The sequence below is a fragment of the Macaca thibetana genome, chromosome 3 (assembly GCF_024542745.1).
Source record: "Macaca thibetana thibetana isolate TM-01 chromosome 3, ASM2454274v1, whole genome shotgun sequence".
Lineage (NCBI taxonomy): Eukaryota > Metazoa > Chordata > Mammalia > Primates > Cercopithecidae > Macaca > Macaca thibetana.
Window position 1 is genome coordinate 122,407,767 of NC_065580.1, and position 27,399 is coordinate 122,435,165.

Consider the following 27,399-nt stretch of genomic DNA (forward strand, 5'->3'; position numbering starts at 1 on the left):
TATGTGGTTTCTCTCAGATTTGCCATCTTTTACTTGCCAGCTCTGTAACCTGTTATTAAATGTAGAAGAGACGAGAATGATTTCTTTCCCTACGCCCAACTCAAGGTCTTGAAGCATTTGTTTAGGCTACAATATGTAACCGACTAAATATTCTCCCCTAAAATATAGAAAGGACTTTAATTTTAACCAATTTGTCAAGTGTCATGGATTTTTTAAAAGACTATATTTAGTGTGAAAAGCCCTCTGGCTCTTCTCAACCAGTGTCTGACAGTGGAGACAAGCAAATGCAATATTAGAAAACCCTGTGGGATCTCCAGAAAATGTCTAGGAGAAGATTCCTAAATGTGGAAGGAAACAATTTAGGATTTGGAGTCATTTTAATGTCATTACAGGGCATTGCAGCTGTTGTGATCCATTTACGAGGAACACCTTATGAGAGTGAAATGTCACATGTCACACTGCTGCACCTCTCTCCCCTTGCATGCTGGAGAACATCACCCTAAACAGAAACATCACCCTGAAGAGAAAGGCTGGGGATTTGGGTAATTGAGACTTGCTGACAGTCAAGGGCAGCTATCATCTCAGACACGTACACTGCATTCGTATTGCTGGTGCCCAGCTCACAGTTTACCATTTCTTGCCCATACTCCTACAATTGCTGCCTATCTATTAGCTTTACCGCCACACTGAAGTTCATAATTTTCCCTCCTTTACTTGTAACTATGCGCATTTCCTATCACCTTGGGGATGAAAGTCCAATATGTTTTCTTGCTCAATATGTTGGAGGTCACAAGTAATTTAACATTTAATGTTTTATTTAACTCTTAAAATGACCTTGAAAGATAATAGGTAAGTTATTTTCCCATCTGAAAAACTCATGTTCAGGAAGATATATGCATATATTATTTTCCTCTAGACACAGAGCTGATAAATAATAAATGTTTTTAAAATTTATTTCACTTTACTATTTTTTAAGATTCTAGGTGAAAGACAGTAAGCTATAGGGAGATAGGTTTAGAGTTATGAGTGGTAAAGTCAACACCATTAGAAAAGTGGGCATTTATCAGTTAAGGTAGTGTTTTGGAAAGTCAAACTCTGTTGTTTGTATTCATTTATTTTTTAAGGATAGGAAAGATCGTGCAGCCTCCTTTGAAAATGGAACAAAATCCTCTGAGACCAGGTATTTTCCAAATAACTGTAAGGGTATGGCGTGTGCCTGAAGCAAGTCAATGACAAGGAGCACTATCCAAGTCGTGATTTTTTTGTTGTTGTTGTTTACTATCTTCTATTCTTCAATTATTTTTAAAAATCACCAATATTCAGACCCCATCATAAATATCTTATCTGGGAATCTCTCATAAGCATCAAAGGGAGCATGCTGTGATTCAGAAGAAAAATATAGGATGAGCCTTCAGAATTCCATTTTAGCTCATTAATTCCTAAACCAGCAGGAAATGGTGTGAGTCCACGTTTCATTCAGTCTACACAGGACCTGTTTCTTGTCTAAAGTCAGATTTCTACCCAGGATGAGCCCTCCAGGGGACTTATATTGATGCAGGCTGTGCCGCTTGGAGCAACCAAGACAGAAGAGAGTAAAGCAGGAGTGTGGCTCATTAGACTTCTACCAGGAATCTCATTGGAAGGAGAGTCCAAGCCCCACACAAATCTCACTCATTCTCTGTTTCATTCCTTTCAGCCACATGGATTTTAATGAGTGCTAGCATGTCTTGGGCCTTGAGATTCAGGACGCCAGGCTGGATGTGCATTAGCTCTCATGCCTACCAATGCAGTCCTCTTGTCACTCTTTGTGAGCTGTTGCAGGAGAGAAGGCCCAGGATGCATACTGTCCATACTGTTATCTACTATGATCCCTATGACCTAGGCTAATAATCATCGGAACCAGCTGTTGAAATACACCCAGACTAGCTATAGTTATTGCAATCACTAAACAGGTGCTGCCCAGGCCCTCGTTCTCCCTGCTGTCCTGGCTGACTCAATTCTGGTAAACCCCAGCTGGGTGTGGCTGGGAGCTGCTTGGATGGCCTCCACCCTGCCAGCCAACTTGCTGACCCACCAACCAGCTTGATGCCATTTTCATTAGCTGTCCCTGTCCCCACATGTGCCCAAAGGCATAGGAAGCCTGAACATGGGCATGGGTTAACAGCCCGTCTCTTGCAGTAGAATACCAGTGGGAAATGTTCTGGGTTCTTTGGTGATCACCTGATGCTAGAGGCGTCTCCTCTGATTCTCCCCAGCACACTGAGCTTTCTTCTATTTCCCAAACTGCAAGAGGCCACCTAAATTAACCAAACTTGATATCTAGGCTTTTAAAACAAAAGCACAAGTAATACTAGCAGAAGTGGAAGAAAAAAGGCCTCCTTTACCTTTCTTCTGCCACCTATAATTCCAGATGAGTGACTTTTTATGGACCAGACCCTACAAGTGTGATAACTCTTGACCCAAAGAGAGTGATGTAAAAGAATAAACTCTTCTTAGCTGGAGTCTTTGCTGCCTGCCTGTGAGGGAACTCATGGTTATTTGCCCAACGAAATATTGGTGATCAGCAGTAGACACTTGAAAAACATTTTGTGGATATATATATGTATAGACTCACATATACACATATACACACATATTTATCACTGTTGAGATTTAACCAATTTATACATATACATATAAAATTGCACATACATATTTTATGAACATTTTATACTTAAATATTTTTATATTTTTATCTATTTTACATATTTTATATATACGCATATGTATAAATTTTATACATATGCATATATAAAATGTATGTCTAAATGTATACATAGACATATATGTATGTATAAATTGGTTGTCTCATCAACACAGCTAAGGTGATGCTTACATTCAGACACCTGAAATCAAGTCTATTCTATGCAAATAATATATATATATCAATCAGGCAAAACAGACAAAACTGTTTTTATGTAGTTTACATTGTAGTGAGTGGAAGAGAAAAGGAGCAAATAAATAAGAAAAAATATATCATAAATCACATGGTATAGATAAAATTGGTAAAGGGAATGAAGGGTCGGAAGGTAAAATTTCACAGAAACATTTATGTAATGGCCAGAAGTATGTCTGCCAGAAGAGATACAAGTGTGAGATCAAAGCCTTGAGATGAGAGCATAATTAGTGTTCTGGAGGAAAAGCAAGGAGGCAAATCTAAGTGATCGAACTTGGAGAGGTATTGGAGGACTGGACTGTGAGGTCTTACAGTCATTGAAAGGCTTTCAGGATTACCCTGAGTAAGATGGGAGCCATAGAGGTGTGGTCTGCAAACTGATATGATACAGAATATTTTACAAGGATCACTCACTGCACTTTTGAGGACACACTGTAGGGCCATTGGGGTAGACTTAGAGAAACCAGTTCAGGGGTTGATCACAATAGTCCAGGGGAATGTAGAGGGTGGCTATGTAGGGCAGTGGGAGAAGAGGTGGTGATACCTGGTCAGCATCTGAATCTACTCTGTAGGTAGAATGGAAGGTGTTTTATTAATGGAATGGATGACAGACAGAGAACTATAGATCGCTGCCAAAGGCAGAAACTGAGCGATGGGGATATGGCGTTGCAGTGAGATAGGAACAATGGAAGGAAAAAGGATTCAGGGTTAAGCTGGGAGAGGGAGATCAGGAATTGAATTTAGCACTGTAGAGTTCATAACACTTGTGACTATCTAAATGAGTGTATTAAAGAAGCAGGTAGGTAAACAAGACTAGAGTTCAGGGTAACGTTTGTGCTTTAGATATGCATATGGATTCATCAGCATATAGATGGATGTATACGAATGAAGCCAGAGGATGTATATGAAGCCAGAGTGTAGTCCAAGGATTGAGCCGCTGGGTATTCCAAGTTTTAGAGGCTGGGAGATGTGCAGATGCAGAGAAGAAAATTGAAAAGGAACATTCAGGCCAGGCACAGTGGCTCATGCCTGTAATCCCAGCACTTTGGGAGGCCGAGGCAAGCAGATCGCAAGGTCACGAGATCAAGACCATCCTGGCTAACATGGTGAGACTCCATTTCTACTAAAAATACAAAAACAAAAAAAGTAGGTGGTGCACACCTGTAGTCCCAGCTACTCGGGAGGCTGAGGCAGGAGAATCACTTGAACCCGGGAGGCAGAAGTTGCCGTGAGCCAAGATTGTGCCACTGCACTCCAGCCTGGCGACAGAGCGAGATTCTGTCTCAAAAAAAAGAAAAGAAAAGGAACATTCAACAAGCTAAAATTAAAACCAGCAGAGTGTGTTGTCTTGGAAGAAAGATAGCAATGGCGTTTCTAGAAGGTTGGTATAATGAGCAACAGTGTTGACAGGCAATCAAGGGAGATGAGGACCAGTTTCTGGCCACCAAGGTTCACATGTCGAGGCCACTGGGGATCCTGCTAAGACCACTTTTGGTTTGGAGAACATTGACTTATCTAATTGATAATACTAAAAACCAACCAATCAAACAAAACACAGCAAAACAAAACCCAAAACTACAAATAATAAATATTGTGAAGCTCATATGAAAAGTGAACAATTATTAAAGCTTTATATTTCATAACGAAGCAATTACTTAACAGGAACCTTATGTAGGAAAGCCTGCATAACTCCAAGTTGCTCCTGGCATCAGTATGCATGGTCCTTTGTCTTCACAATCTCTCCAAAGGCCCGTTCTGACTGCCACTTAGTGACGAGCTCATGGGGTGCACTTACCTCTAATGTTTGTCCACCATCACTTCTCTGCAGTACGTGAAATGTGTTCTCCGAGAGAGCTCTGGAAACATCTGCCTTAGTCTTGCTGTTTGTTGACCCCTAAAGACTGAGCCCCAGAGCCTCACTGAAGTTGTTCCTTCCTTCCTTGCCATGCAAGTGGGTTACAATCCTGCTCAGAATTATGGCGTGTTTTTCTCTAGCTAACTGAAGAGGGAGCCAGGTCCTGTAGTGTCTTGCCATGTCGTCTTTGGACAGAAGTAAACCACAGTCACCTCTTCTTTTCATGGTTTTCCCTCAGAGCGGATCAGTGAAAAGACATGATGTGTATTGCGGTAGGCAGGCACTACCCTGCTCCCAGACTCTCACTGCCTGCCATTCACGCCTGTGTGTTCCTCTCCCACAGTGAATAGAGCTGGCCTGTGTAAGTTATAGAATATAGCAAAAATGACTGTTCAAGTTGTATTGTTGTCCATTTTTGCATAACACATACACATTATCTCTCTATTTTTGTGGGTCAGGAATCAAGAGTATCTTAACTGGTTCTTGTGGCTGCGTCCCTCAAAAGGCTGAAGTCGAGTTAAGACTTGACTGAGCTGGGAGGGTTCATTTCTAAGCTCACCCAGGCTTTGCTGTTAGTATTCATGATCTCACAAGCTGTTTTCCTGGGGCCTTAGTTTCTCTCTGTAGGTCTAAGGCGTCTCGCAGTTCCGTGTCCTGTTGTCCTCTCCACGGGGCAGCTAACAACATGGCAGCGTGTTTTATCAAAACAAGCAAGTGAGAAGGAGATGGAGGGGTAGAAAAAGGGAGAAGGAAGAGGGAGAAAAAGAGCAAAAGAGAAAGAGGAGAAAAAGGAGAAGGAAGCGAGGGAGAGAGAGAACGTATGTAATATGTAAGCAGGACACAATACTATTTTATAATCTAACCTAAGAAGTGGCATCCCATCACTCTGGTCTACCCACTAAAGCAAGTCACAAGGTCCAGCCCACACACAAGGAGAAGGGATCACATCAGAGGTAAATACCAGCAGGTGATGATAATTAGGAGCCATTTGAAAAGCTGACAGCCATACAAGGTTACGTAATGAAAGATATCACAGCTTCCAGTTTTTCCTCTGGGAACCCCAAAGTGGCCGTTTGGAGATGCTCATTAGCAGGAAATAAGGCTTCCTGCAAAGCACTAACATTAACTTGCCAGGCCTATGAAAAAACTACCTTAGGAGTGGATCTTCCAGCCCCAGTCAAACCTTCAATGACTGCTGGCTCCAGAGAACATCTTCATTGCAACCTCACGAGAGATAGTAAGTCAGAGCCACCCAGGCAATCTGCTCCCAAATTCCTGACCCACAGAAACTGATTGAGTATTTTGCGGGTAGTTTGTTGCACAGTGGTAGATAACTAATATATTCATACTTTTGCCCCCAGAGGCTCTCCATGGGAATTTCTGGCAGTGTTATGTCCAGAAATGCTTTCATGAGTATATCCACTAACTAAATCTGTAAATACTCTCTATCCTCGAAAGGTCCTTCATTCTTCTTGTAAAAAACTGGGAATAACTGATTTAAATTGTCACCAGAACAAGCAACAGTAGGGTTTGAGGATTAAGTGTGAAAAAGTCAATTCTTTCTAGAAAATGTCCAGAACTTTATGCTAAAGTTGCACCATTTGTTTTGAAGCTGATGGGCTGAAATCCTATAGCATGTCAGGAATTTTACTCAGTTTTAAGTCATAGTATAGTGAAAAGAAAAGAACTTTAGGTTCTCTGCAGCAGGCAAATAGCTTTTTTGGACTGAAAAAAATCCAGCTTGCTGCATTGCTAAGGACCTCACTTACTCAGCAGGCCGCCTGAAACACCAGAAAGGAATTAATAGCAGCATTGAAATTCAAAGGTTTCTCCAATTGCAAGTGACCTTTTTTGATTTTGATGTGTGTCTGTTTCCCACTGGAGTTAGTGAGAAAGGTGAGCTAGGGTCTTCACCTCTTCTGGGGCATTCTTAAGAACTCTGCCTTCCCCATACCCTTGCCCCGAAGTGTAGGCATACAATTCCTCCCCAGCCCAAGCCCGTGGAGTCTACACACACATGCACTCATGAACATAGAGACAAAGACAGTGAGAGCCTGTCTGGTCCCTTCAGACTGCTTTGCTGATTTTGATTTACAGAACATACTGTAGCCTTTGCTCATTCCATTTATGGAACATAAATATTTCTTAGCCTCACATAACTAACAGATAACATTTCTTTCTTGAATGTCCCATTTATTTTACCTCCTAACATCACAGCTATCTCTAAGGCATCTATATCAGGAGAAAATCAAAGTTAGTAATATCGACCCTCAGATTGGAATCCCCACCATTCCCTAAACAGGGAGAATGACCTCCTTACCTTTATTCACCTCAAGTTAGAGGTCAGCTTTGAATTCCTAGTCTGGGTATCCATAGCCATAAAATTTCTGAATATCTTTAGGGAAGTCAAGTGGTATGAAAATACTTCAGTAGGTGGCTCTCCAGTTTCTCATTTAACTTGTGCTTAAATTTAGCTTCTTAAGTATCTTCTTAAGGGAAAGTAGTTCAGCAGGAGCCAAATACAATTGAAGTGCCTATCTCATCGAGTTGTAAGATCGTCTAGGTGCTATTTCTTTTCCCAAATCTTTCTTTTCATTTCTCATGAGTCTTAATTGTGTTTTTTATCTGGATCTTAAAAAATAATCAGAGCCAACTTGGACAAATGCCATATTCTCCTCTATGATGCATTTTGCTTTGACTTGCATCACTATGTTATAAATAAGACAAGGATGCATTTCTGGTACATGTATTCTATGCCTCACTTATGTAATGCATTAGGTTGAAGAAAACATATATACATAGGCTCTATCCTAAGGGTCATGATAGTCTGTTGGGGAGATGAAAATTCCATCATCATAGCTAACACCTATTGATATGATTTGGACTTGTGTCCCTACCCAAATCTCATGTCAAATTGTAATCCCCAATGTTGTAGAAAGGGTGTGGTGGTAGGTGATTGAATCACAGGGGCAGATGTCCCCCTGGCTGTTCTCGGAATAGCGAGTTCTCATGAGATATGGTTGTTTAAAAGTGTGTGGCACTTCCCCCTTCACTCTCTTCCTCCTGCTCCGGCCATGTGAAGACATTTTTCCTTCCTCTTTGCCTTTTGCCATGATTGTAAATTTCCTGAGGCCTCCAGCCATGCTTCCTGTACAGCCTGTGGAACTGCAAGCCACAACCTATGGAACTGTGAGCCAATTAAACCTCTTTTCTTTATAAAATTATTCAGTCTCAGGTATTTCTTTATAGCAGTGAAAGAACATATTAATACACTTACTGAATAACAGGCTGGGTACTGTTTTGAGTGCTTTGGTATAGGAACTTCTTTACTCATCATAACAATCTTAGGAAGCAGGGACTATTAGTATCCTCTTCTCCAGGTGTGGAAGCCGAGGTAAATTTTATCCGAGGTAATGGCTAGCAGTTGACAGACTGGGATAAGAGCCTCACAGTTCTAAATCCTGAGCTCTGGATCTTAGCCACTGTAGTAAAATGCCTCTCCAAAAGCAAGTCAGTTAGGGCTTTATGAGTCTCTGCTGCTCTTGAGAATGGAATTTCAGAAAACATGCTGGGAGTGGGCACTTGCCAGAATCAGGATTGAAGCTATCCGCTAAACCTTCCTCTGCTAGAGCCTTCCCAGTAGCCGATGGCAAGCAGATCCCCACTCCCATCCGACTCCTTTCCCACTCCATGCCTTTACTAAGGTAGTTCACAGCCTGTGATCTCCTTCACCTCGACATGTCACAGACCCACCTTCAGGCTGGAACTAAAATTCCTTCTCCTTCATGTATCTTTTCTAATCCACCCAAGGGTGAACATTTTCTTTTTTTTTTTTCCTTCTGGCAAATCTTCCTAATGTCACTCAAATAAATTTGAGTGCCTTGAAGCAAGAGGTATTTTGACATAGACAGGGTTGTGTAGAAGGCATTAAAATCAGGGTGATAATATTTAAGTTTAATCATCTATTTAATAGAACTCTTTCTTAGGGTCATGGAAACTGTCAGTGATATTAAAAATGGTTAACTGTTTCAGGGTCATTAATCTGGCAGGAAATGAACACTGGATTTCAGGGACAGACTACATTAAGTTGAAGTTACATTGTGAAGGGACACGTAGTATATTTCTTAAGAGAATACACTTAATTAAAAACAAAGAAGTACTAATGACTAGAAAAGTAAGGGACAGTAACTGGCCCATAGGAATGGACCTAATGCATACAGACAGAAAAAGCAGATAATTTGCATAACCTATTTGCTTCAAAAAAATGCGCAAAATATCTCTTCTTCCTATCCCAGGGCCCAGGAAGCTTAGTTCTGAGGGAACACTGATATGCCTTACAGACTCTCACAGTTCCTCATTGGGTCACATATTTCACACTCGACTTACATCTGACTTTCTACAAACTGCATTACAAATATAACCACTTCTGTAAATAACTTGTAGCTTCTTGGGGACAGGTTCCCATTTCCTCACTTTGTCAAGGGAGGTGTGACATACAGCAGATAGGAGGCACATCATCTTGAGATCTCGGCCCAGCTTTTATTTTCCATAATATGTCCATCCTTACAGATTAAATAGCACAAACTGAGTATTTGAGAATATGCTTCACTTACTAGTGTAAAAAAAAATTAATAAATTAACACTTCAAGCCCAGAAGAGGGAGAAGAGATAACCAAGCAAATGGAATGGGTCTGGTGGGTGTCACAGCTAAAGGGCCCACCCTTCATTCCTCAGGCAAAACTGTATCCAGGGTAAGAGACCCCAGTTATGGGAAAAGTGCTGCTTCGTGAGTCTATACAGGGATCTCCCAGAATTCTCAGCACAATTCTCATTCTAGCTCTTCAGATAAGCACAGGAGCAGGTGAGCACAAGCCGCACCTGGAAGGGTCTGGCAGACCAGAATAAGAGTCAAAGAACAGATAGGACCATGGGCACGTGACCAAATGTCAGGTGCTTGTGTTGACGTATACATTTGAGAAATCTATGTTGAGTTTTGGCCTCCATCCATAATATTCTGAAAATTAGATAAAATCTGGTATAATAGGGAGTGGTTGGAGGGATGCTTCTTTACTAAAGAACAGGTTTGTAACTACTCTGAAGAAGTGGGAATTTAAAATGTAAATTAAGTCTGGGTGCAGTGTCTCAAGCCTGTAATCCCAGCACTTTGGGAGACTCAGGTGGATGGATCACTTGAGGTCAGGAGTTTGAGATCAGCTTGGCCAAACATGGTGAAACTCTATCTCTATGACAAATATAAAAATTAGCTGGGATTGGTGGCCTGTGCCTGTAATCCCAGCCACTTGGGAGGCTGAGGCAGGAGGATTGCTTGAACTCAGGAGGTGGAGGTTGCCGTGAGCAGAGATTGTACCACTGCACTCCAGACTGGGTGACAGAGTGAGACTCTTTCTCAGAAAAATGTAAATTAAGTTTAATCTTAGAAAATTAAAATCGTATTTTCCACATCCAAGTTGTCAACAGAGTTTCATACCTACTATGTGTGGAAGCACTCAAAGAAGAAAATAAATATGACTGTCAATTCCACCACCACAAATGAACCACTGTTGACGTGTTCATGCCCTTCTTTGCAGTTTTCTTTTCTGAGGTATGTACTTTACGTGTTGACAAACAAACAAAACAGCAGCACAAATTCTTAGTCATCTCTGCTAAGCCTCTTAGGGGAATAGCACCATCTGCCTTCACGGGTAGATGTTTAGCAACACTTCCTGAGGCACCTCGAGTGCATGTTCTGAAAGAAGAGGGAGTCACAAAGGGGACTTGAAGTAGCTGAATTTTCTAGAGTAGATTTGAGAGTAAAAAAGAGAGGTATCAAAATAGCAGAGGAATGTGGTGCCATGAAATGTCTTAGATGAGCAATCTCCATTGTCAGGGAATTTTCAAAGACATTTCAGGAAGTTCATCTCCAGTATACAGTTCCACTGGGTTTGAACTGTGCTTCATCCAATTCCTCTCCACTATATAACGTAATCTGTAAAAGTGACCTTGTTTGATAACTTCTGTTGTACTTTTGGGAGCTCTTTTCCAGGTAATGGTTGATCAAAGCTCAGAGAGAGAACAGCTGGGACCAGGATTCAGGTGGTTAAAAATATAAAAATAAAAAAATACACAAGCCCAATGTTGGTAACTTGCCCAATGAGCATCAAACTTGCTGCTTTTCTTTGTAAGGAAACCCTATTTTATTATTTAATTCACATCTGAAACACAATAATCTCATGTAGGTGTGACTCTAGTTGGGCTGAGGAGAGCTCCACACATTCCATGAATTATTAGGTCAGAAGCGGACATGTGACCCAATTCTGGCCAAACGGAAGTGAGGAAAGGTTTGCTGGAAACTAAATACATTCTTTAATCACAGTTGACTGTTATAGAGCCAGCCCTCCTCTTCTTTTTGGATATCCAAAAGGAAACGCATCCCCCTACTTCCTCCTGGCATCCACTTTCCATCAGCAAAAGGGCTCAGACTTATGCCAAGTTTGATTTTCACAGGAGAGGGGAAAACGCCAACTATCAGCCTCTTGACTGACATCTTTGAACCATGCAGCTGTCCACTCTGGAGCTGCTTTGCCCACCGGCCAGCTCTGCTGCATTAATCGCTAATGTATACTGGGCATCACATGCCAGGATTGCATTTAGTCTTCTTGCTTCTATATTAATGGAAAGAATTGGTCAGCACTTTTATTCTTGGTGTCTCTGCTTGATGGACATTAACTATGGAATGTACATGTAGCATTTTTAGAGTTAAGTTGTCAACATGTCTTATACATTTCCATGGTTATTGGTCTAATCAAGCCTATTCATTTTGTTGCTAATTTAACTAAATTAATTGTCCCAAAAATAGTCCATTTTTAAATTTATTGGCAAACAGTTCTGCATAACAATCTCTTAAATTTTAATGCCTTCTTTATATTTACTTAGATTTTCTTTCTCATTCAATGTTTAGTATATTTTCCTATATTTCTGATTAGATTTAGTTGAGGTTGACCTACTTTATCTTATTTTTAAAGATTAACATCTGTTAAGTTTAAAGTTTTATGTTAACTATTTTCTAAAAGAAAAGCTTCTCTTTTCTTTTATTTCTCCAGGTATCCTTTATTGTTTTTGAGTTTTTCTAAATTGTTTCTTTGAAAATTTACTTCAGGCCACACACAGTGGCTCGCGCCTGTAATCCCAGCACTTTGGGAGCCCGAGGTGGGCAGATCATGAGGTCAGGAGATTGAGACCATCCTGGCTAACACAATGAAACCCTGTCTCTACCACAAATACAAAAAAATTAGCCAGGTGTGGTGGCAGGCACCTGTAGTACCAGTTACTTGGGAGGCTGAGGCAGGAGAATGGCGTGAACCTGGGAGGCGGAGCTTGCAGTGAACTGAGATTGCACCACACTCCAGTCTGGGCAACAGAGCGAGACTCCGTCTCAAAACAAAACAAAACAAAAAATTACTTCATTATTATTTTATTTAATTATTAACTAATGAAGTAATTTGCAAGATTGTGGTTTTTCCACTGACTTCCTTTTGGCACTCGTTCGCCACCATTACTTTCTTTTGTTTTCTTTTCTTTTTTTGTTGGAGACAGAGTCTCCCTCTGTTGCCCAGGCTGGAGTGCAATGGCACAATCTCAGCTCACTGTAACCTCCGCCTCCCAGGTTCAAGTAATCCTCCTCTCTCAGCCTCCTGAGTAGCTGGGATTACAGGCTTGCCACCATGCCCGGCTAATTTTTGTATTTTTAGTAGAGACGGGGTTTTGCCATGTTGGTCAGGTTGGCCTCGAACTCCTGACCTCAGCCATCATTCCTTTCTCGCACTATTCTATCTAGGAAGGAGAAACATAAGCCCAGAAATGTGAGGTGTGAGCACCCGGGGCTCCTGTTCTCAACCACATTCTTGGTCACAGCCCCATTCTGCTGCAGGCTCCATTATCTGTCCTCCTCCTTCCCTAGCACTGTCACACTGTGGTGAAACTTGGTCTTAGAATAAATGTTGAGGAAAATTATTTGTTTAAATAACTTTGGTTCATGGATCATTTCTCCAGCCTTTTAATCACTGTAGAGTGCTTCTCTACCTACAGAGAGACAAAAGCTGGGGAAGTGGTTGTTTCTGTTTTGTTTATTTTTCTCTCTTCTTGGTCCAACTTCTATGTTTCAGGTACTTAGCCTTACTTCAGTTACTGGAAATCACTCTTGTATCTGTATGGGCTGTGTGTGAGGTGACTTTCTGCCACAGCATTTTAAGAATCTGTCCCATAGATTTCCTGTTGTGACCCATTACACAGTTACCCACTGCTGTAGGATTTTCTCCTTGGTCAATTTGCAAGCCAGGGAACCCTGGAGTCCTGCATGGTGGCAGGTCTATGCTACTGGATTTCTAGGATAAGAGGCCTGCTCAAGAAGAACTGAGTCAGCATCTCCATCTTGAATCTTCAAGCTCAGGTGAGGTACCATGAGTCATCCAACCAAATTGAGAAATTGTAAATCACTGTTGTTTTAAGTCACTAGTTTTGGAGATTTTCTTTAGGCAATAGATAACTGAAACAGAAATCTGACCCTAGAATTGGATACCATGCAGTTTTAAAAAAACATGTGACATTGTAGTTGTGGCCAGGTAGTAAGTGGAGGATGGTTAGGAAACAATGAATTTCTTAAAAATATAAATGAACTGTTTCAAGCAATTTCTCTATAGGAAATGTGTGATGGTGTCTTATATAACTTGATTAGAAAATGCAACACAAGGGTAATGGCTATGGAGGCAGGAATTACTATGAAGGATCCTTCCCTTTGTTGGAAGTAATTCTTAAAAAATTGATAGGCTCATACTTGGAACATTCCAGAAGAAAGTAGTTCTTTGACATGGTTCTTACCAGCTAAATATTGTAACTTACTTACAACCTGGAGATGAGAGGTTTGCAGAGCTTGCAGAATAAATAAGTGACATCTACACGTGTTCCCCCAACCCCCTTCCCACCACTAGCAGCTCTTGTACAGGCAGAAATACAGCTAGAGCTGTCTCCTGCCTTTATAACACACCAGTTCAACCAAGTTGATCCTAAGCATGTGGTCCCCTACTGGAGAATGAGTCCCCCGTATAGCTTTATAGTTCAAGGCCAACTGCAGCTCTGAGCTAGGGTAAAGATTTTCTCAGCACACAGGCTTTCCTTACTCCAGTCACCCTTCCGCTGGGCTCCTACTCCTTGTCTGAGATGGGCCTCATGGCTGCATCTCATGTGGAGCAGCTCCCTGCTCATCTCCTTTTCCCAGGATATTACTAGGCCCAGCTGTAGCCGTGGCCAAGCAGACTGCTGCCAGGCATTTCTTCACCGCACTCCTCTTTAGAGAGCTTAGCAAAGGTTTTCCACATGTATTTACTTAACTTGAATTAGCAAAATAGGAAAATATCGAGGAATTGTGACTCTTCATTTGTATACAAGAGATTTTCTGCTCCAAATCCTTACCTATCTTGCAAACTCCTTCTAATTTTATCTTTGTTGATTTAGCTTAAACGTCCTCTCCTCTGTGAAGCTTTCTTTGAGATAGTTCCTCAAAATTGTTTGCCTAATAAGGAATTCTGTTATTGGTACTCCTATAGTGAGAGGTGAAGCCAGCCGGACTTCCTGGGTCTAGTGGGGACTTGGAGAACTTTTCTGTCTAGCGAAAGGATTATAAACACACCAATCAGTGCTCTGTGTCTAGCTAAAGGTTTGTAAACGCACCAATCAGCACTCTGTAAAAACACCCATCAGCACTCTGTGTCTAGCTAAAGGTTTGTAAATGCACCAATCAGCACTCTGTAAAAGCAGACCAATCAACACTCTGTAAATGGACCAATCAGTGCTCTGTAAAATGGACCAATCAGCAGGATGTGGGTGGGGCCAAATAAGGGAATAAAAGCTGACCACCAGCCAAGGAGCAGGCAATGCATAGCAATCCGCTTCCAGATTGAGGAGGGTTTGCTTTTTGCTCTTCACAATAAATCTTGCTGCTGCTCACTTTTTGTGTCTGCATTACCTGTATGACTGTAACACTCACTGGGAAAGTCTATGGCTTCACTCTTTAAGTCAGCGAGACCAGGAACCCACTGGAAGGAGCAGATGACTCTGTATGTGCTATTTTTAAGAGCTATAACACTCATGGCAAAGTCTGCAACTTCACTCCTGAAGTCAGCGAGACCGTGAATCCACCAAAAGGAAAGAACTCTGGACACATCTAAACATCTGAAGGAATAAACTCTGGGCACACCATCTTTAAGAGCTGTAACACTCACCATGAGGGTCTGTGGCTTTATTGTTGAAGTGAGTGAGACCGAGAGCCCATCGGAAGGAACAAATTCTGGACACAATAGCATCCTTGCTTATTGACATTTATTCGAGTAAAAGTAGTGGCGATTGGTATTAGAAACTACGTTTATATATCAACACTTTAAAATACATTGTTGGCAAGGCATGGTCATGCCTGTAATCCCAGCACTTTGGGAGGCCAAGCCTGGTCCATTACTTGAGTTCAAGAGCTCAAGATCAGCCTGGGCAACAGAGCAAAATCCCGTCTCTACAAACCAAAACCAAAACAAAAATTAGGTGTGTGTGGTGGTGTGTGCCTATAGTCCCAGCTACTGGGGAAGCTGAGGTTGGAGGAGTGCTTGAGCCCAGGAGATCGAGGTTGCACTGAGCTGAGATTGTGACACCGCACTCCAGCTTGGCGACAGAGTGAGATCCTGTCTCAGAGAGGAAAAAAAAAAAAAAAAGAACTATATCTTCTCGATAACCTAAAACAAGTAAACTGTTCCATTGTGCTGATGAACAAAGGAAACACATAAGAGAGGCTATCCAACTAGCAAGTGGTAGAGCCCATTTTCATTTTTTCCAACAAAGCATGCTACATATAGGTCTTACAGTACTGTAATTAGTTGAATATGTATTATTCACTTCACAGACAGAATTTGTTGTAAAAAGGACTCATCTTGTTAATTTACATTGTTTTCTAGTTAATGTGCATGGAACAGTTGTCATGATATAAAATTCATGCTTGCTATTCAACTAGACAGATGTTTTCAGAGTTATAGTTTAAGTTTACATTATGCTCCTATTCTTGGCTTAGTAAAAGTTTTGTTAGTATGGGAATGAAACAAATTTCAATACTTTCTATTTATATGTACTTATTCTGCATATATAGGTGATTAAATTGTGATATCGTGCTTTGATTTTATTTTTTCTTGTCGGAGCGGCAACAAATTATTCACATTACATTTATGATGTTCTGTATCTAGGTGGGTTTAACCTCTATAGAACCTATGAATACTCATGGTCTTTTTTTGGAGGACATTCAATTGCCTCTAATAAAAACTAGTATATATTTAAATGTTAAGTCGATGTTATTTCTGATTACTGTACCTAAAGGTTTTTCCTGTCCACGGCCAAGTATAACAAAGTCAAACTTAATTGAATTTTTTGAAGTTCAAAGATACCATCATCTCTAACATTTCAAGAAATTAATTAGCCCTTTCGGCCTATTCCTATGTAATGCCTTCCCACCAACAAATGTTAATTTACCTTGTCCTTAATTTACATAATCACCACACAGCATAACCCAAGTCAAGGTAAAAAAGAATGGAAGTAGAGTCATACTGGTGATGTTGTTCATGTGATTTGAAAAATGCAAAACTGTCCCAGCTGCCAAACTAAATCTCTGGCCCTGTTTTGCATTTCCTGAAGTTCAGTGTTCTACCCGTAGTAGAAGGATGATTGACTTTCTAATCATGACCTCCGTAGGGATACAAGGTGATACATTGAAGACAGAAGCCAGTCTAGTCGTCTAGCGCACATCATTCTAGGAAGTTCTTTTTATTTTTGGAAAGAGGAGTCTCACTCTTGTCACCCAGTCTAGAGTGAAGTGGTGCCATCTCAGCTCATTGCAACCTTTGCCTCCCAGGTTCAAGTGATTCTCCTGGCTCAGTCTCCTGAGTAGCTGGGATTACAGGCGCCTGCCACCATGCCTGGCTACTTTGTTTTATTTTTGGTAGAGACCGGGTTTCACCATGTTGGGCAGGCTGGTCTCAAACTCCTGACCTCAGGAGATCTACCTGCCTTGGCCTCCCAAAGTGTTGGGATTACAGGCATGAGCCACCACGCCCGGCCAGAAGTTCTTTGGTTTATAGTTCCCACATCAGTGAATTGGTTGTGAATTGTGCTGCCGTAAGCCCAACCCAAAAATGTGAGTATTCACAGCCCCAGATCCTTATCCATATTAATCTATCCTCCCTACTCCAGAGTCCATCACCATAACAACCCATGGTCTGCAATAAACAGAGATGCCATCATCAAGAAAGGCAGCAGCCGCACCTCTACAAAGATTAATGTTACCCACGATTCAGGGAGGTTTGTTTTCAGGACTCCTATGTGATTCTCTTGGAAGCTCTCAGTTTTCTGTACTTGTTAATTCCGTGGAATCCTCCCTTGAAAATCTGCATTTGGATCAGGGTTCTCCTGAGGTCCTGCTGGCAGAGGTATTGCTTAGAGCCATGTGTTTTCTGCCTCTTTCATCATCAGTGAGTGAGCAAATACAAAGACAGCACAGATCATAAAAAATAAATATGAAGATGAATATATATATACACACACACACACACACACACACACACACACACATTTATTTATTTATTTGCGATGGAGTCTCATTCTGTCTCCCAGGCTGGAGTGCAATGATGCGATATTGGCTCACTGCAACCTCCGCCTCCCAGGTTCTAGCCATTCTCCTGCCTCAGCCCCCCTGAGTAGCTGGGATTACAGGCACGTGCCACCACGCCCGGCTAATTTTTGTATTTTCAGTGGAGAAGGGGTTTCTCCATGTTGGCCAGGCTAGTCTCGAACTCCTGATCTCAAGTGATCCTCCTGCCTTGGCCTCCCAAAGTGCTGGGATTACAGGCGTAAGCCACCATTCCCAGCCAGAAAAGAATATTTTAACATCTACCTGTATCTATCTGGATCTTGGCTCACTGCTTCATATTTCATGGAACATCATTTCTGAGAGATTAATTGATACAAAACAGTCATGCACACCTCCATCTACACACACACACACACACACACACACGAGTACCATGGCAAACACGGTTTTGAAAACTGTCTCGTAATATGATTCCTTTGCATAGTGCTTTATTCTTTTGAGTCTTCTGAACATTCCTGCAGTGAAGAAACTGGTTTATCTAATTTAGTTTCCAAAACTTACTTGAGCACTGATGAGAAAGCAAATTTTAAAATCTCTGTGCATAGCTATGGAGTTATGAGATGAAAGGAAGTACAGCATATTACCAGAAATGTCACACTGAATAAAGGAATATCTCAGAGGACAAAAAGAGAAGGATGTGCTTTTTCCTGCAAGGAGGCACGGAGGTGTCCACCCACCTTATCTCCCTCAGCGTTCAGCTGGAGGTCCAGTTTGGCTCACAGCAATTCTTTTGCATACTTCCTTTATTCAGCTCACTGAAAATCACCAATTGATATCCATTTCTCAGTACTTTAGAAAGTACTGACAAAGTGTGAGGATTTTTCTGCCAAATGCAAACTCTCCTGGGAAGAGTAGGTAGGTAGGCCCCTTGTCAGAGGTTTTCCAAGGTGTCATCATATAGGGAGCTGGGCATCGCTCACAGTGTACAGTAAAGGGAGGACTATCTCGAGTATCACGTACTGCATTGTAGAGCCTCTCTGAGAGTCCGATCTACGTGTGGGTAGGGTAAGGGCAGGCCGTGCCATAGGAAAGTAAGCTACAAGGGCTAAAGCCTTAGCTGGAGAAGCATGGACACCAGGCGCAGAACGCGGCTCCTCCTTAATCTTGTCATAGGCAAGCACTGCCTGCAGCTCTCTGTAGCAGAAAGAGGTTGAGCCTTAAAGTAGCACTTATTTATTGTGACATTCTGTTATGTTCTCTGGATAAATATAGGATTTTTGTTGCAAGAACTATTGATCCTTTCAAGCATCATAAATTCTCCCTAAGAAAAGAAAAAAATCTGGGCAAATAAGCTAAGTTTTACTTTGTCTTTATAATCTAAATAATAAAAATCTATATACTTTAGAAACAAGATCACACAGAAACCCTTACTAAAAAAGCTTCTGAAAGTTATATTTTGCCATTTTAAAAATCTTAACTGTTGCATCCAAATACTAATTAGATTGTAAGATTCTGAAAGTTTCCTTGTAGCGTTTTTTATTATGCCTGCAACAAAATTATATATATGTAAAATATATACATATGTATGTATATGATAAATGTTTTTCTCAACGAATGAGATTGCAGAGATAAATGTCTTTTCAAAATGCAACCATTACTAAAGATATATGATAACTTTTTTTCAACAGTAAGTTACGGTAGTTGGGCTTTTTCTGTTTACAAGGTTATTTCTGAGTTGTGAAAATTCTCTGTCCATGTATTTTCCTGTATTACCACATTCTTCTGTCATATCCCCCATTCAATCTTCATTGCCACTGAGACAGACAGAAAACAGAAGAACACTTTTTTTTCTCACATCTGTAATGGAATCCTTAGCAGCAGACACTAACTGCTCCAGGTCTGCCAAACAGATGGATTTACTCTCCAACTTATTGCATCCTGTTTGTTTGTTTGTTTTTTTTATGCTACATATCTTTTGTCACCGAATCCTATGGTATGAAGAGAATATAAAGTGTCTTGGATATCGCAAACTTACAGTAAGCAAGGGGCCTACTGTGTGTTTCCCTTCTAGGCCCAGCAAAATATGAGCACAGAACATACACAAATATTTGCTGAATAAATAAATTAATGAGAACTTTTCTCCCAATCAAAATATTACTCTCAGAGCAGCTTGCTTTAGATATTTCCTAGAAGACATCAGATCACTCAGTATGACCTATTACTCCTTTAGCTTCCTCTAATGTGTCATTGTTTATTCAGACTTTAGAGAAATTTTGAATGACCACAAATATCTGGACAATGGGGGATAAATTACCAGACTGTTAGTTTTCTCTTTATTTACTATTCTAGTAAAATACAATGTAACATATGTATCTTATGGTGGACCGTGCATACCCTCCACTGAGTGAAGAGGAAGTGTCTGAGGTGACCTTTCTAAAACCATAATTGGCCAATTATTACTTAATGAAACACACATCTACAGTGTGTCTAGTTTAGGCTCAAAATAACCAGACTTTACCTTGGTCAAAATCAGAACCATTTTAACCTTGCAAAAGTTATTTCTTAAATCATCTTTTTGTATGTTTAAAAGAGAAAGTCTTACAAGATATATTGAATTATAGATATTAAAACAAATATGTTTTCAAAACCCTTGACAGGAAATGTTAACCTTTTCTAAGCTAGGGCTAGAGCTATTTATTTTGCTTCACAGGACACAGTACAGATTAGCCAAAATCATGATGCTAACATATGCTATGAGTAACTTGGATATGAGTCTAGTTTAAGAGCATATGATCTTTCTTTTTTCCTATCTACAAGGTGCAGGGTTACTTATCCAAAAGAAGTGTTCACCATGGAAAGTAATTGACCAACTGGCAGGCAGAATTGTGGCATCCACCTGAGCTTCCATTAGGCAATCAATCTTGCTTTTCCTTTTCCTTACAAAGCCCATGCCACGGGCCCAAAGTTACTGGCAAGTTGCCCTGCTTGTCCCAAATAATAGGAGGAGGCTAGACTTTTAATACAGAGGTAACATAACTCTGAAAATGTCCCAGTGTTGTGTCAGCTGGGAAAGCTTTCAGTCGGTGTCGTTATGCCCTTGCTTTCCCACCTGTGGTGAGGTGCATGCACGACCTCTCTCCCAGAACATTAGGGGAAGCGGCGTCCGCAGAACCCAGAGCTCCGTGCTGCTCAGGTGGAGCTGCCGCCATTAGTATTCCAGAGGTCTCCCGATGTGCTGCAGACAGCTCTGCAGCCTCAGCCTTCAATCTGGATCAGGGATGAGGCAGTTTACATTTAGTTTGGGAAATTGATGTTTAGTAGAGAAGAAGGTGTGATGGAGATGGAGGGATACATAATGAAAAACACTGTTTAATGTTATGGTTGTGAACATGGGCATTTAGATGATAATTTTGATGTTCCTGATGGTATTTCAACAGCAACAGAGCTACCAGACCAGTGTGCTCAAACACATCCTCAATACAAGGCATTTACTGCTCCCGTGTCATATCCAAAGAAGAGCTTGCCTCGTGGTTTATTCCCAGAAAGTCTGGTATAACAAAAGGCATGTGTAATTTACAATTGTAAGATTATTTAACACCATTATTTATATATTTTATGTTAAAATTTAAGTCCTGGTAATGTCTGAGGAGTTATTTCCTTATATGATGCATGATTTCATTCAGTAAAGAAAGTATGTAACACTTTCGATTATATATTCATTAATTCATCCATAAGTGTATACTTTACACTTACATAGTGCTAAGCTTCATGTAATATATATGCTCGGGACGCAGCAACACAATACTCTTCTATGATCCCTGCTTTCATGGTATTCCAAAACTTGTGACAAAGGCCAGTGATGGCCAGTGAGATGAGTTACAAAAGGACAAGGGCATAGTGATGAAACTGACAATAACCCCGAGTTCCTAGAGGCTGGTAGATTTTATCAGTCAAAATAGTAAAGATACAGGTTTTGCTGTAGTACAACTCCCGCTTGTCAGCTGATTAATATAACAGAAATTTACTTTACAATCCTTATACAGGTTCATTCTAGGTCAGCAGGAGTCTCTGCCCCTAATCACTTAAGGACATAGGCTAGGCAGTGGGGCCAGAATTATGCAGAGTGTCGGAGCAGCAACTACATGCTTTAGTTTCGTGAAAATATGTTCCTCTGTGTTCACAATCCTCTGACCAGAACTGGTCACACTGCCCTATCCAGCCACAAGGGCAGGTGTTCAGTATTCAGCGTGCTGGGTGGAAACAAGAGGTAGACAGCACGAATCCCAGTAATGACTAGATGGAGATCCTGCTTCAGAGTCACAGATGAATTTCCCCTTAACTCACAAGGCTTTATTTCTCCAGCTCATACATTATTCAACACCTCCTACAAATGGAAGAACTGTTTCCTGAGCCAACATGGCACTTATTTTTTTATCCTTTAAGCCATTTTATTTAACAATATATTTCTTTTTGCCATCACCATATCCCAGTTCTTGGCCTTTAATAAATATGTACTAAGTGAATTAATGTTTGGCTACACTTTGTGCCTGATGACAATGGCACTTGGCTGTGTGTGTTCCACGGAAATTCCTCAATACTGTTAACAAAGTGTTTACCAAATAAGATTGAACCAACTTGGAATGTGTGTCTTCCCTTAGACATCTATAATAAGCATAAGCATATTACAAAATTTAACTACACAATAAGAGCTGTGCTATATAATGTCAGTTTAAGGGTTAGGTTCAGCAGTAGAGTAGTTTTCTGTTTGCTTGTTTTTAATCCTAGTTCCTTTATTAATTTTGGCAAAAGTCTTAAATTTTCTGGGCCTTAAATTTCTGTAAGTGTGTAATGGTGACAATAATATATACCTATGCTATTGTTTGAGTTAAATTATATGCCACATAATGTTCTTAGCCCAATATTAATAAATAAACGAAACAGCCAAGGTGCGATGGCTCATGCCTTAATCCCAGCACTTTGGGAGGCTGAGGCAGGCAGATCACTTGAGGTCAGGAGTTCGAGACCAGCCTGGCCAACATGGCAAAACCCAGTCTCTACTAATAATACAAAAATTAACCAGGCGTGGTGGCAGGCGCCTGTAATCCCAGCTACTCGGGAGGTTGAGGCAGGGGAGTGGCTTGAATGTGGGAGGCAGAGGTTTCAGTGAGCAGAGATAGTGCTGTTGTGTGGCAGGCCAGGTCTCACTGACACAGGCCTCCATAACAACGGTTTCGCTACTGACTGAGTGGTTAAGTTAAATATTAAAAGCCAGTCCCCTTATACAAAGTCTGGGATGTAACAAAAGCCCGCTAAGAGTTTTTCCTAGGCCTTTTCTGGGCCTCAAACCATGACAAAATAACAAGGAATTCTTAACAGGACCCATTTAGGATTAAATGAGTTTTACTGTGGGTCTGAAGAAACTCCCCAGGCCTCCACAAACAAGTTTATTGGGGGTCTGAAGGAACTCCCCAAACCTCCGTGATTTAGTAGGAGACAAGATGAAGGTAATCACCCCAGCACCTGGACCCATTTAGATTAAGTAAATTTACTTTGGCTCCAGGGGAAGGTCCTCAGGACTCAGACCTTAGTTATAGATTAGAAGAAGTTAATTACTTATGTCTTCAGATGAATACACACTTACAGAGAGACATATAGCTTAGAAGGTATATTGGCTCTGGAAAATTTTGTAATTTTGAGTTGGTCTGGCAATAATTTCCAGGCCTTCTCCCTGTAACCAGTTGCAGAAATAAAAGCTCTCTTCCTCCCCAGCTCATCTGCTTCTCCTTTTTTTTTTTTTTTTTTTTGTTTTTTTTTTTAGACGGAGTCTCGATCTGTTGCCCAGGCTGTAGTGCAGCCTGGCAGATCCAGGCACCATCTCGGCTCACTGCAAGCTCCGCCTCCCGGGTTCACGCCATTCCCCTGCCTCAGCCTCCCCAGTAAGCTGGAATTACAGGCTCCCGCCACCACGCCTGACTAATTTTTTGTATTTTTAGTAGAGACGGGGTTTCACCGTGTTAGCCAGGATGGTCTCGATCTCCTGACCTTGTGATTCGCACACTTCGGTCTCCCAAAGTGCTGGGATTACAGGCGTGAGCCACCACGCCCGGCATGCTTCTCCTTATTGGGCCAGGAAAAATAGCAGCCCTATTCTCAGTTTGGTCTGGGAACAACTGTACTCCAGCCTGGGTGATGGAATAAGACTGTGTCTCAAAAATAAATAAAATGATAAATTAAAACTAATTTTATTAATTTTTATTGTTACTATTTTAGAGTGTCATAAATCACAGTTAACCACAAATTATTCTTGTTAGAAAATACACTTTTTTCAAGTGTAAATTTGGGAGGCCGAGACGGGCGGATCACGAGGTCAGATCGAGACCATCCTGGCTAACACAATGTTTTAAAAATACAAAAAAATTAGTTTACATGGAATTCCATAAAGAGCCCTTGATGTAGTAAGAACTCCGTCTCAAAAAAAAAAAAAAAAAAAAAAAAAAAAGAAAGAAAATACATAAGGCAGGAAAGTTTTTGTTTACAGGATGCAGTAAGAACTCATGGTGCTGGTGCTTGGGCCCTGCGGGCGGAGCGGACTCGTGGACCTGGGGCAGCGCTCTGTCACTCTGGGAAGGAGGCGCTAGCCCGGCAGGCTGCGGATGGTGCTGGTGCCCTGCTGTAGCGCCAACGTCAGCTCCACACCGGTGAGGCCAGGACGGACTCCAGAGCCTCAGTGCGCTGAGCGCAGGCGCCCAGTACTCAGCGGAGCTGGCGCCCTGCAAGGCACTAGGACTCTGCAAGGACCCCACGAGGACCCCCACGAGGACCCCACAAGGACCCCCCAAGGACTCCACAAGGACCTCAGAGCCAGCTCCCTGCGAGGCCCCGGCACTCCCTGACCTGGCGGGGGAATCTTGGCCCCCGACGGTCTACGGCAGCTCCCCGCCGGCTCCCGGGATGGCCCGCAGCGTCCGCAAGCGTCTCCAGCCTCCATAACTGCAGGAGCTGCAGTCCAAGCCAGCTCCCGGGCTCCGGGAGAAACTGAGGCACTTGGCGCCCGGGCTGCTGGCAGGCGTGCAGAGGCGGGTCGGGACACAGCAGGTCTGGGACGCGGCTGCTTCATCCCTGCCTTCTCCTTCACACACAGCCCTGGCCCCTGCCCCATCCCAGCCTAGGTCCCCCTCCGCGTCCCAGGGCTGGAGCGTCCGCCGTAGTTAGGTGCGAAGTTTGCGGAGGTGGACTGAGGAGTGTTGCCAGCCACCGCCTGGAAACTGCTGCTTAGGCCGCGGCCGCACAGCGAGTGCGCGTGCTTAGCTGCAGCGCCTCCTCTGGCACCACTGGGCTACATGCGGGCGGCGGGGCCTGCGGACCACAGGGAAGGACGACGACGAGGAAGAGTGCATATCCTCACTTTGCGCCAGGGGAAAACCGTGTTGGTCCACAGGTCAGGACACCAAAATTATAGTCAACAAAAACACAAACACCCGAGTCCGTGAGCGGCCCCTGGCAAGGGCTAAACCGGGAAGTGAGAACAATCTGGCCTAGATTTATATATATATATATATATATATATATATATGTGTGTGTGTGTGTGTGTATATATGTATATATATATATTTTTTTTGAGGTGGAGTCTCGCTCTGTCGCCCAGGCTGGAGTGCAGTGGCAGGATCTCGGCTCACTGCAACCTCCGCCTACTAGGTTCAAGTGATTCTCTTGTCAGCCTACTAAGTAACTGGGACTCTACGGGAATGCGCCACCACGCTCGGCTAATTTTTGTATTTTTAGTAGAGAGCCGTTACCCCATGTTTCCCATGCTAGTCTCCAACTCTTGACCTCAAGTGAGCCTCCCACCTCAGCCTCCCAAAGTGCTGGGATTACAGGTGTGAGCCACCGCTCCCAGCCCTGGCCTAGATTTTTAAGGAAACTCTAGGACTAGACCTTCCAGGTTGTCATCTCACCAGGACAGGCCGAGTCCCTCTTCATTTGTTGAAGGGCCACTTGTGTTTCCTGTTCTGTGAACTTGCTTCATTTTTCTCCTGGGATGTTGATGTTTTCAGCAATTTCTATGTTTGGGGAAATTAGTCCTTTGTTTGTAATACGAGATATAAGTATTTTTCCCAGTTTGTTTTTTAACTTTGCTTATGTTTTTTTTTTTTTTTTTGACTTGTAAAATGAAACACATTACATAAAAAAAATTACCTTTCCAAATATATTAAGAAAACTTCAAGCCCTAATTAGAACAATAAAGGTTGATAAATTTGACTCTGTCTAACTTATAGATGTATACACAGATTCAAAAGATAAATGCAAAAATGAAAAAATTATTCATTTTTCCAAGTCATAACACAGCCAAAAGTTTAAATCCTTTAATATACTAAGAAGTCTTATAAATTAATTGTAAAAGTCACTGTCACTCAATATCAAAAATATATACAAATGATAGGACCAAACATTTCACAGACACAGAAATACAAATACGGAGGGCAAATGTGAACTACTCAGCCTCATTCATAAAGAGCTACACATTGAAACTACAGAGAGGTATCATTTCTTCCATATCCTATTAGCTTAAACCTTCACATAAATTTAATTATCCAGTATTTCAAAATGTAACATCTGTTGCTGGAAAAGTTTTGAAATAATTGACCACATTTCTCATGCCAGGGTTAGAATACTTAATTGGGAAAGATTATATCACATTAGATAAGTTAATGACTTCCATCTTGGAATTTCCATGAAGAATTCGTTCCTCAGAGGCAAACACTGTAGAAAGAGAAATTTTCAAAGCACATTTTTGGAAGAGTGAGGATTAAGAAAATATTTAATATCTTGTACCTGTTACCTGATGTAAGTGTGGAAATCATGGACAGTTGTCAATATGTAATTTATTGCAAGACTAGTTGAAAAAAAAGCACTAACGACCTTGATCATATAATGTGACTACAGGTCTGTAAATTGCATGTTAGTGGCGAATTGATATTAACAGGGAAAGAAAGAAACTGTGTATAAAGGTGAGGAACTTAGAGAAAATTTTGCAAATATTCTTATTATAGTTTCTTCCCATAATAAATATAAAATTATGATCCATAATTTAGGGTCAAATGACAGTTTCCTTCGATATAAAGCCTTAGGTTATTATCACACAGTTTTTAAAGTTATACTTCAGAATAAGTGTTGCTGTGGATTTTTTTTTCTTTTCTTTTTTTTTTTTTTTTTTGAGATGGACTCTTGTCCTGTCACCAGGTTGGGGAGCAGTGGCACGATCTCGGCTCACAGCAACCTCTGCCTCTGGGGTTCAAGTGATTCTCCTACCTCAGCCTCCTGAGTAGCTGGGATTACAGGCATGCTCCACCATGCCCAGCTAATTTTTGTATTTTTAGTAGAGACAGGCTTTCACCATGTTGGCCAGGATGGTCTCAATCTCTTGACCTCGTGATCCGCCCACCTCGGCCTCCCAAAGTGCTGGGATTACAGGCGTGAGCCACCGCGCCAGACCTGCTGTGGATTTTTATAAGCATCTATTCCTCAGAAAATAAATGAATAACATTTAGTAATCATAATACAAATAACTGAAGTCTTTTCTCATGAGAACTATTCTCTAATTCAACACCATAAGAATGCCTGAACATTACCCAAGAAACGTTGCATCTCCAGACCTGTGGCAGCTGTCAATTTTCTTTTCCTTGAGATATTCATTCTATTAGATCTTCCTTGCTTTCAGAGAGTTAGGGGGCGTCGCCACTCATGAGGGCAGTCAGGGCCTCAGGTGCCAGATTCCCCGGACCAATCCTGTCTTTCTTCTGATCTCCATTCTGCTCACTCCTGACATCCCTGCCTTCAGTGAGTGCTTCTCTTGCAGCCACAAAGCTGCGAAGCTTTTCTATCTCATGACTCCTTCCACAGAAGGAAATCTTTCAGCCCCGCTGGAGATAACTTTGTTGC

At 41.6% G+C, this 27,399-nt stretch overlaps 1 protein-coding gene and 1 non-coding gene across 12 annotated transcripts in view; both read right to left on the reverse strand.

Moving 5' to 3' along the window:
• Positions 1–27,399, reverse strand: part of LOC126951481 (calmodulin-1-like) — a 1,062,071-nt gene that overhangs the window by 329,360 nt on the left and 705,312 nt on the right. Inside the window, exon 1 of one of the 11 annotated variants that reach the window (XM_050785630.1) lies at positions 12,700–12,705. The exons of 9 other annotated variants lie outside the window; for them this stretch is intronic. The gene's annotated coding sequence lies outside the window, so the exon portion shown is untranslated. Of the gene's footprint in view, positions 1–7,831; positions 7,838–12,699; positions 12,706–27,399 lie in introns of those variants that run through there. One more of the 11 variants, XM_050785631.1, reaches the window with a different exon arrangement.
• Positions 19,244–19,375, reverse strand: LOC126951827 (small nucleolar RNA SNORA31). The gene has a single exon (XR_007724675.1). It is a non-coding gene; the product is annotated as a small nucleolar RNA SNORA31 (small nucleolar RNA).